This window comes from Heterodontus francisci, chromosome 5 (genome assembly GCF_036365525.1).
Source record: "Heterodontus francisci isolate sHetFra1 chromosome 5, sHetFra1.hap1, whole genome shotgun sequence".
Taxonomy (NCBI): Eukaryota; Metazoa; Chordata; class Chondrichthyes; order Heterodontiformes; family Heterodontidae; genus Heterodontus; species Heterodontus francisci.
Window position 1 is genome coordinate 26,324,707 of NC_090375.1, and position 10,343 is coordinate 26,335,049.

Consider the following 10,343-nt stretch of genomic DNA (forward strand, 5'->3'; position numbering starts at 1 on the left):
CTACTCTCTGAGTAAAGAAACTACCTCCAACATCTGTCCTATATCTATCACCCCTCAACTTAAAGCTATGTCCCCTCGTGTTTGCCATCACCATCCGAGGAAAAAGACTCACTATCCACCCTATCTTATATGTCTCTATTAAGTCACCTCTCCTCCTCCTTCTCTCCAACGAAAACAACCTCGGTCCCTCAGCCTTTCCTCATAAGACCTTCCCTCCAAACCAGGCAACATCCTAGTAAATCTCCTCTGCACCCTTTCCAAAGCTTCCACATCCTTCCTATAATGCGGTGACCAGAACTGCACGCAATACTCCAGGTGCGGTCTCACCAGAGTTTTGTACAGCTGCAGCATGACCTCGTGGCTCCGAAACTCGATCCCCCTACTAATAAAAGCTAACACACCATATGCCTTCTTAACAGCCCTATTAACCTGGGTAGCAACTTTCAGGGATTTATGTACCTGGACACCAAGATCTCTCTGTTCATCTACACTACCAAGAATCTTCCCATTAGCCCAGTACTCTGCATTCCTGTTACTCCTTCCAAAGTGAATCACCTCGCACTTTTCCGCATTAAACTCCATTTGCCATCTCTCAGCCCAGCTCTGCAGCCTATCTATGTCCCTCTGTACCCTACAACATCCTTCGGCACTATCCACAACTCCACCGACCTTCGTGTCATCCGCAAATTTACTAACCCACCCTTCTACACCCTCTTCCAGGTCATTTATAAAAATGACAAACCGCAGTGACCCCAAAACAGATCCTTGCGGTACACCACTAGTAACTAAACTCCAGGATGAACATTTGCCATCAACCACCACCCTCTGTCTTCTTTCAGCTAGCCAATTTCTGATCCAAAGCTCTAAATCACCTTCAACCCCATACTTCCGTATTTTCTGCAATAGCCTACCGTGGGGAACCTTATCAAACGCCTTACTGAAATCCATATACACCACATCCACTGCTTTACCCTCATCCACCTGTTTGGTCACCTTCTCGAAAAACTCAATAAGGTTTGTGAGGCACGACCTACCCTTCACAAAACCGTGCTGACTATCGCTAATGAACTTATTCTTTTCAAGATGATTATAAATCCTATCTCTTATAACCTTTTCCAACATTTTACCCACAAATGAAGTAAGGCTCACAGGTCTATAATTACCAGGGCTGTCTCTACTCCCCTTCTTGAATAAGGGGACAACATTTGCTATCCTCCAGTCTTCCGGCACTATTCCTGTCGACAATGACGACATAAAGATCAAGGACAAAGGCTCTGCAATCTCCTCCCTGGCTTCCCAGAGAATCCTAGGATAAATCCCATCTGGCCCAGGGGACTTATCTATTTTCACACTTTCCAAAATTGATAACACCTCCTCCTTGTGAACCTCAATCCCATCTAGCCTAGTAGTCTGAATCTCAGTATTCTCGTCGACAACATTTTCTTTCTCTACTGTAAATACTGACGAAAAATATTCATTTAACGCTTCCCCTATCTCCTCTGATTCCACACACAACTTCCCACTACTATCCTTGATTGGCCCTAATCTAACTCTAGTCATTCTTTTATTCCTGATATACCTATCGAAAGTCTTAGGGTTTTCCCTGATCCTATCCGCCAATGACTTCTCGTGTCCTCTCCTCGCTCTTCTAAGCTCTCCCTTTAGATCCTTCCTGGCTAGCTTGTAACTCTCAAGCGCCCTAACTGAGCCTTCACGTCTCATCCTAACATAAGCCTTCTTCTTCCTCTTGACAAGCGCTTCAACTTCTTTAGTAAACCACGGCTCCCTCGCTCGACAACTTCCTCCCTGCCTGACAGGTACATACTTATCATGGACACGCAGTAGCTGCTCCTTGAATAAGCTCCACATTTCGATTGTGCCCACCCCCTGCAGTTTCCTTCCCCATCCTACGCATCCTACATCTTGCCTAATCGCATCATGATTTCCTTTCCCCCAGCTATAATTCTTATCTACCTTAATGCTTAGCGAGACGCCCAACACCTCCTCCTTTTTGATACCGACATGACCCAGACTATCTACACTCCCTTCCCTAGACTCGTCATCCACCAAGTCCTTCTCTATGGTGAATACTGATGCAAAGTACTCATTTAGTACCTCGCCCATTTCCTCTGGCTCCACACATAGATTCCCTCCTCTCTCCTTGAGTGGGCCAACCCTTTCCCTGGTTACCCTCTTGCTCTTTATATACGTATAAAAAGCCTTGGGATTTTCCTTAATCCCTTTTGACCCCTTTTAGCCCTCCTGACTCCTTGCTTAAGTTCCTTCCTACTGTCTTTACATTCCTCAAAGGCTTCGTCTGTTCCCAGCCTTCCAGCCCTTGTGAATGCTTCCTTTTTCTTTTTGAGTAGGCTCACAATATCCCGCGTTATCCAAGGTTCTTGAAACCTGCCAAACTTATCATTCTTCCTCACAGGAACATGCTGGTCCTAGATTCTAATCAACTGATGTTTGAAAGACTCCCACATGTCCGATGTTGATTTACCCTCAAACAGCCGCCCCCAATCTAAATTCTTCAGTTCCTGCCTCATATTGTTATAATTAGCCTTCCCCCAATTTAACACCTTCACCCGAGGACTACTCTTATCCTTATCCACAAGTACCTTAAAACTTACGGTCACTGTTCCCGAAATGCTCCCCTACTGAAACTTCGACCACCTGGCCGGGCTCATTCCCCAATACCAGGTCCAGTACGACCCCATCCCTAGTTGGACTATCTACATATTGTTTCAAGAAGCCCTCCTGGATGCTCCTTACAAATTCTGCCTCATCCAAGCCCCAAGCACTAAGTGAATCCCAGTCAATATCGGGGAAGTTAAAATCACCCTCTACTACAACCCTGTTACCTTTACATCTTTCCAAAATCTGTCTACATATCTGCTCCTCTACCTCCCGCTGGCTGTTGGGAGGCCTGTAGTAAACCCCCAACATCGTGACTGCACCTTTCCTATCCCTGAGCTCCACCCATATTGCCTCGCTACATGACCCCTCCGAGGTGTCCTCCTTCAGTACAGCTGTGATATTTAACTTGCCTCTTTAAGCTACATAGTTTGCTTTGTTCAGATTTAAGACCCTAGTTTTGGGCTTATCCAAATCACTCTCAATATAAGATTCTGCCATATTATGATCACTATTTCCTAGAGGCTCCTTTACTACAAGGCTATTAATTAACCCTTTTTATTACACAATATTAGATCCAAAAAAGACTGTTCCCTCATTGATTCCTTGACATGCTGATCTAGAAAACTAGCTTGCATACATTCCATGAACTCGACCTCCACACTATTCATGCAAATTTGGTTTCCACAGTCCATATGAAAATTAAAGTCTTCCAGGTTTGCTGTATCACCCTTGTTACATGCAGCTGTCATTTTCTGATTGCTACTCTGCGTGACATTATAACTCTTGTTAGAGGGCCTATAAGTTACGCCCAGTTTTCTGGCCCTTGTTTTTCTTCGATCCATGAAACTGATTCTACACTTTGACTTTATGAGCCAAGATCATTTCCTGTACTGCCTTATCCCATCCTTTATTATCAGAGATACCCCCTCCTTTTCCATTTTGCCTATGACTTCTAAATCAAGCATCCTGGAATATTTAACTCCCAATTCTGCAACCATGGCCGGGATTTTATTGACTTGTTGTGGTGCTTGATGTCGAGACCCAATGCGGGTCTCGAAACCACAAGGATGAATGGCAGGACCGTGGCAGCAATTTTACCGGTGACAGCCAATTAAGAAGCCAGGCACCTCCAGGAAGCCATTGGGAGGCCACCTTGATGTAGCTGGCAATCTCCCCAAGCAACATGGGGCCATTCATTGCTCATTAAATCTCAGTGGCCTGGTAAAATGTCTGTCAATAGGCCAATTAATTGGATTAATTGGAATATCCGCTGGCAGCATGAACACATTGGGCTTTCCTTCCCACACCATTTTACCATCCTCCCACCTCTCCAATGGGCTGGTAAAATTCCGGCCCATGCCTCTGTACTGGCTATTAGATCAAACTCATTGGTTTCTGTCTGTGCTATTATTTCATCCATTTTTCTATGAATGCTTCACACATGCAGATATAGTGCCTTTAGCTTTAACATTTTTTGATTGTTCCCTGATGTCACTTTGAAGCTCTTTGAAGCTGAAGACAATGTACCCGTGGAAAGAACAGATTGTGAAATAGGATTTGTGTATTCAGAATCATCTAGTTTTACATTACTATTATCCAAGTTGACGTGGAACCTTCTAACTCATGGATAGGATGCCAAAATCTTCCACAGGAATTTAGAGAAATCTGTTTGTACAGAAGGATTTTCATACAGCTCTAGATTGTTGTTTTCATTATTTACAGAATACCCAAGGCTGATAAATGCTTAACTTTGGTAAGTTCAGGTTATTAAAACAGCTACCACTCCAATTGCATCTGCATCTTGGATAAGGAAAGGATTTGCAGCATCAGCTTGACAAACAAACATGCTTCTTCCAGCAAGAACAGGTCCCACAAGTCCAAGATAAAAGCAAATTACTGCAGATGCTGGAAATCTGAAATAAAAACAAGAAATGCTGGAAATACTCAGCAGGTCTGGCAGCATCTGTGGAGAGAGAAGCAGAGTTAACGTTTCGGGTCAGTGACCCTTCATCAGAATTGACGCAGTCCAAGACTTGGTCATATTTTTCATTTTCGGCTGAAGCCACATCAATGATTTGCTATTTCAAATGCTCGGACAGATCTTTGGTGCACTCGAAGGTGGTCTCGAACCAAAAAGCATTGAAAAACATCGACGAGTTGTCCAGCACTTGTTCACCTGCACCTTCACCAAGGCTCCTACATGTTTCTTTATTGTGAACACACCCTCAGTCCCAACTGTGCCATGGGCTGGCTTGGCAGACTTGGCCCCAAGCCTTGCCTTTGCTGCTCTGCTCCCTATCGATGGTGTGGAAGCTGAATCCAAGATAGTCAGACCATATACAGGAGCTAACTGAGGAAACAACAGTTACTTGCATTTACACTTTTAACATGTAATGTCCCAAAGCACCTTACAAAAGAGGAGGAAGGATGAAAATTGATAAAAGCAGTAAAAGAGCTGATAGTGTCTTCAAAGACGAGGATGATATGAGGATCAGCGAGCATAGGGGTGATTGGAAAGTGTGGGATAGGATACGGCCAACTGAGATTTGAACAAGTTGAAGAGTGCAGGATAGCAGCTCGCAAGGAGACATTTGAAATATTTTTCCTGGAGGTGACCAAAGCAGAGAGAAGGATTTCAGTTGTGTGGTCAGGCAGGGTTGAGGTGGACGAATTGCAAATGCTGAAGTCTTGATTGTGGTTCGTGTTAATTGCATATTAATTGGATGTTTAATTTTATTCTCGTCGTGTGCATTAACTGGGGACTCACCTGTGCTCATATATGTAGGAGTAGGCTGAAACTGTGGTTATTGTTTGGAGGTGCACAATGTATAATGTGTGTCTCTAAAGAAAGCCTCACAGCTCCGGGGACCCGGGTTCGATTCCGGGTACTGCCTGTGTGGAGTTTGCAAGTTCTCCCTGTGTCTGCGTGGGTTTTCTCCGGGTGCTCCGGTTTCCTCCCACAAGCCAAAAGACTTGCAGGTTGATAGGTAAATTGGCCATTATAAATTGTCACTAGTATAGGTAGGTGGTAGGGAAATATAGGGACAGGTGGGGATGTTTGGTAGGAATATGGGATTAGTGTAGGATTAGTATAAATGGGTGGTTGATGTTCGGCACAGACTCGGTGGGCCGAAGGGCCTGTTTCAGTGCTGTATCTCTAATCTAATCTAATCTAAAAAGTTTTTAAGTGTATAAAGATTTGGCTTCAGTGTCCTGTCCTTCACCGCTCGCCTATCTGAGTTTTAATAGCTAGGATGTGGGTTATCAAGTTAAGTTAATTTCTTCTTATTTTGACTAATTTTCATGTTCTGCACTGTTAATGACTTTCAGCAGATTTACAAGAAAATTAATAAAAATATATATTGACCTGACAAACTGAAATGCAAGACATCATCACAGTTTTAACTGCCATCAAAGAATCAATACTGTAGAAAATGGATACCATTGATTTTACATCGCCGTGTAGTTTTATGCTAGAGACACTGGAATTACCAGCCCTTCGACTAACAGCTTAAACTACCATTTGTCTCATTAATTATTAACCTACCAGGGCTATAGTAATGAAAATGTACCATACACAGCCTTGAGAACTTGTGCATTATCCTTAGACAAACCAAATCACAAAGGATTTAGATTCTTAGAATCATAGAATTATACAGCACAGAAGGAGGCCATTTGGCCCATTGTGCCTATCTAACTTGGGACAGGATAGGTGCACGTTGTGGGGGAAAGGAATGGTTGAGAGAGTGACAATCTCACACAATGAAGCCTGAGAGGTTTTAGCTCCCGGGTCTGAATTACATGTGCATGATCGGACTCCCACCCAAACCTAGCAGGAATCAATGCCTGGCTGGCTGGAGGTGAAAGGGAGAGAGAGATGGGAGTGGGAATTCTGACAGCAGGAAGCTCAGGGTTTTCTTGCGGGCCCAGAGGAACACACCTGCTTCTGGCCCACAAGGAAGCTTAAAAAAGATTAAAGCTCTCCTTGCTGGGCCTCTTCTGGCCCTGGCTGCTGTTTTGGCCTGGTGGAGAAGCCACCACTGCTCCCTCGTTCAGTTCCCAGGTTAAAATGGTGGATCAGGCAGTGACGATGCCACCAAAGCCTGATCTGCATATCTAAAGAGGACCCCTGTTGACATGAGATGAATGTCTTTGCCACCTGCAATTTAAAATTGGATTTGGGCAGACAGGACAGGAGAGGATTTCCTATCACAAGGCCGCTGTTATTAATTTTTGTACTTGTATGTTTACTCAGGGTATTTCACATGTGATAAAAGATGTTAAAAATATATGGTAAATTGTGTGTGTATTACAATAAATTACTGGAATTTGTTACAGTACATTTATTTATTTAACTATTCTATGGGAATTTTTTTTAGTTGAAGAAACCTACAGCAGGATATACCACTAAGGTTACATAAACGTTTAAATTGTCGGAAGAAAGGAAGTCTGAAAGGAATGTGATAGGAACTGAGGTTCATGTCCTTTTATATGCTTTTAGATGGTCAGGGTAAAACAAATTCTTGGGCTTTTTTTTATTTTGTTCTTTGGGCCTCCTTATCTCGAGAGACAATGGATACGCGCCTGGAGGTGGTCAGTGGTTTGTGAAGCAGCGCCTGGAGTGGCTATAAAGGCCAATTCTGGAGTGACAGGCTCTTCCACAGGTGCTGCAGAGAAATTTGTTTGTTGGGGCTGTTGCACAGTTGGCTCTCCCCTTGCGCCTCTGTCTTTTTTCCTGCCAACTACTAAGTCTCTTCGACTCGCCACAATTTAGCCCTGTCTTTATGGCTGCCCGCCAGCTCTGGCGAATGCTGGCAACTGACTCCCACGACTTGTGATCAATGTCACACGATTTCATGTCGCGTTTGCAGACGTCTTTATAACGGAGACATGGACGGCCGGTGGGTCTGATACCAGTGGCGAGCTCGCTGTACAATGTGTCTTTGGGGATCCTGCCATCTTCCATGCGGCTCACATGGCCAAGCCATCTCAAGCGCCGCTGACTCAGGCCCGCAAGAAAACCCTGAGCTTCCTGCTGTCAGAATTCCCACTCCCATCTCTCTCTCCCTTTCACCTCCAGCCAGCCAGGCATTGATTCCTGACTTGTGGTTGCATAATAATTACAGGTCTATCTGTGTCTGCTTCATTCCACTTTGGGCCGTGACTTACTTTTGGGGCATCGGGACAGACATGAAACCTAATTTAGTAAAGGGTTGAGTGCCGTATAACTGGGAATAAGTGAACACCCATAAGATGGTACTCATTGCCTGAACTATTATGCATGGTTCACTGTGATGCATACTTGTTAAGTGCAATCTTCGAAGATTTTACATTTTCATAAAAGGAAACAGAGGCTTATAAACCCACAAGCTGTTGATCCGAGGGTCTAAGCATGCGGGGTCACTGGGAGATCACTTAGTTTTAATTCTGCTGATGGGCACCCATGTCACCAGCAGGTATAGCTTAGGTGCTCACCAGACGAAAGACAGTGCAGAATACAGCAGAGTGCATCTGTGTAATAGGCATCATGGTTCAGTGGGTAGTGCTCTCACCTTGAGAGTCCAAAGGTTGTGAGTTCAAGCCCTACTCCAGGGAGTTAAGGATAGAAATCTAGGCTGGTGCTGCAGTGAGGGAGTGCTGTGCTGTCTTTTGGATGAGGTGCTCAACTGAGGCTCCATCTGCCTTTGCAATTAGGCATGGCACTAGTTTGAAGAAGAGCAGGGATGTTACAGCAGTTTCTTGGTGCTGTAACCAATATTTATCTCTCAATCAATATCACAAGAACAGATTGGCGGGGTCATTATCACATTGAGCACTTGTGTGCAAACTGGTTGTTGCGTTTCCTACATCATAACAGTGACTACGCTTCAAAAAAATACTTCATTGGTTGTAAAGCGCTTTGGGACGTCCTGAGGTCATGAAAAGTGCTCCAGAAATGCAAGCTTTTCTTTTTTTTCTCTTTCCCAAAAATATTCTATTTATTGGATTTCCCGGTTGTTTTGTTGAAAGCCATTGGAGTAGACATTTGTCTTGGGCAGTTGTGCAAAACAGATGATAGCGGATTGGCAGCTGGTCAATCTTTCCCCGATTGGAAAAGAAAGTTATGTAATATGTGAGAAATGTTCCCCTTCATAAGGGACCAAATAAAGTTAAACATTTCTGGGGGCGTTTAGACCAAGTTCAACATTTTTACTTCGAGTACTGCCATCCAGAAATTTGAAGAGTTCATGTTTTCAGTGGAATGAATTTCTGACAGCGTGTTTCCACTTTAAATATTAAACTGTTACTTTTTCTAGAGGTTGCTACTAGGTAAATTATGCTGGAACACTAGATGCTTTACAATAATGCTGATGTACTTTGAAGAAAGCACAATTGATTAGTTGGCACTTTTTAAAATGCTTTGCTAACACTTTCCGTCAATGGCAATGCAATTATGAGTAATAATGATGTTATAATTACTATGCTCAGTTATAGTAACATCTCTGTTATTGCAGTATACTGTTGCAATTCTGGAGTTAACAATGCATTACAAATGAAAGCCTTATTGGGTGCAATGTAGAGCCATAGAACCATAGAATAATTACAGCACAGAAGGAGGCCATTCAGGCCCTTGTGTCTGTGCCGGCTGAAAACGAGCTGCCCAATCTAATTCCACCTTCCAGCACCTGATCCATAGCCCTGCAGGTTACAGCACTTCAGGTGCATGTCCAGGTACGTTTTAAAAGAATTGAGGGTTTCTGCCTCCACCACCATTCCCGGCAGTGAATTCCAGACACCCAGCACCCTCTGGGTGAAAAAGTTTTTCCTCATGTCCCCTCTAATCCTTCTACCAATCACATTAAATCTGTGCCCCCTGGTAATTAACCTCTCTATTTAGGCCCCTCATAACTTTGTACACCTCAGTAAAGTCACCCCTCAGCCTCCTCTGATCTAAGGAAAACAACCCTAGCCGATCCAATCTTTCCTCATAGCTGCAACTTTCAAGCCCTGGCAACATTCTTATAAATCTCCTCTGTACTCTCTCCAGAGCAATTATGTCCTTCCTGTAACGTGGTGACCAGAACTGTATGCAATACTCCAACTATGGCCGAACCAGCATTTTATATAGTTCCAGCATTACATCCCTGCTTTTGTATTCTATACCTTGGCCAATAAAGGAAAGCACTGCATATGCTTCTTCACCACTTTATCGACCTGTCTTGCAACTTTTAGGGACCTGTGGACATGCACTCCAAGGTCTCTCATTTCTTCTACCCCTCTCAATATCCTCCCGTTTATTGTGTATCCCCTCGCTTTGTTTGCCCTCCCCAAATGCATTACCTCACACTTCTCTGGATTGAATTCCATTTGCCACTTTTCCGCCCTCTCAACAAAACCCATTGATATCATTCTAGAGTCTACAGCTATCCTCTTTACTATCAACTACACGGCCAATTTTTGAGTCATCGGCAAATTTCCCAATCATGCCTCTCACATTTAAGTCTGAATCATTAATATATACCACAAACAGCAAGGGACCCAACACTGAGCCCTGTGGAACACCACTGGAAACCGCTTTCCATTCATAAAAACATCCATCGACTTCTACCCTTTGCTTCCTGTCACTGTCACTATAAATAGAGACGGTTTAATGACACTAGTTTATTGACAGCAATTTGTTAATGAGGTGTGAAAATATAATCTAGTGTCAGAGAACCTAATCA

At 43.7% G+C, this 10,343-nt stretch overlaps 1 pseudogene; it reads right to left on the reverse strand.

The window, feature by feature from the left end:
- Positions 1-4,075: 4,075 nt before the first annotated feature.
- Positions 4,076-5,417, reverse strand: LOC137370251 (histone chaperone ASF1 pseudogene; annotated as a pseudogene).
- Between the last annotated feature and the right edge of the window lie 4,926 nt (positions 5,418-10,343).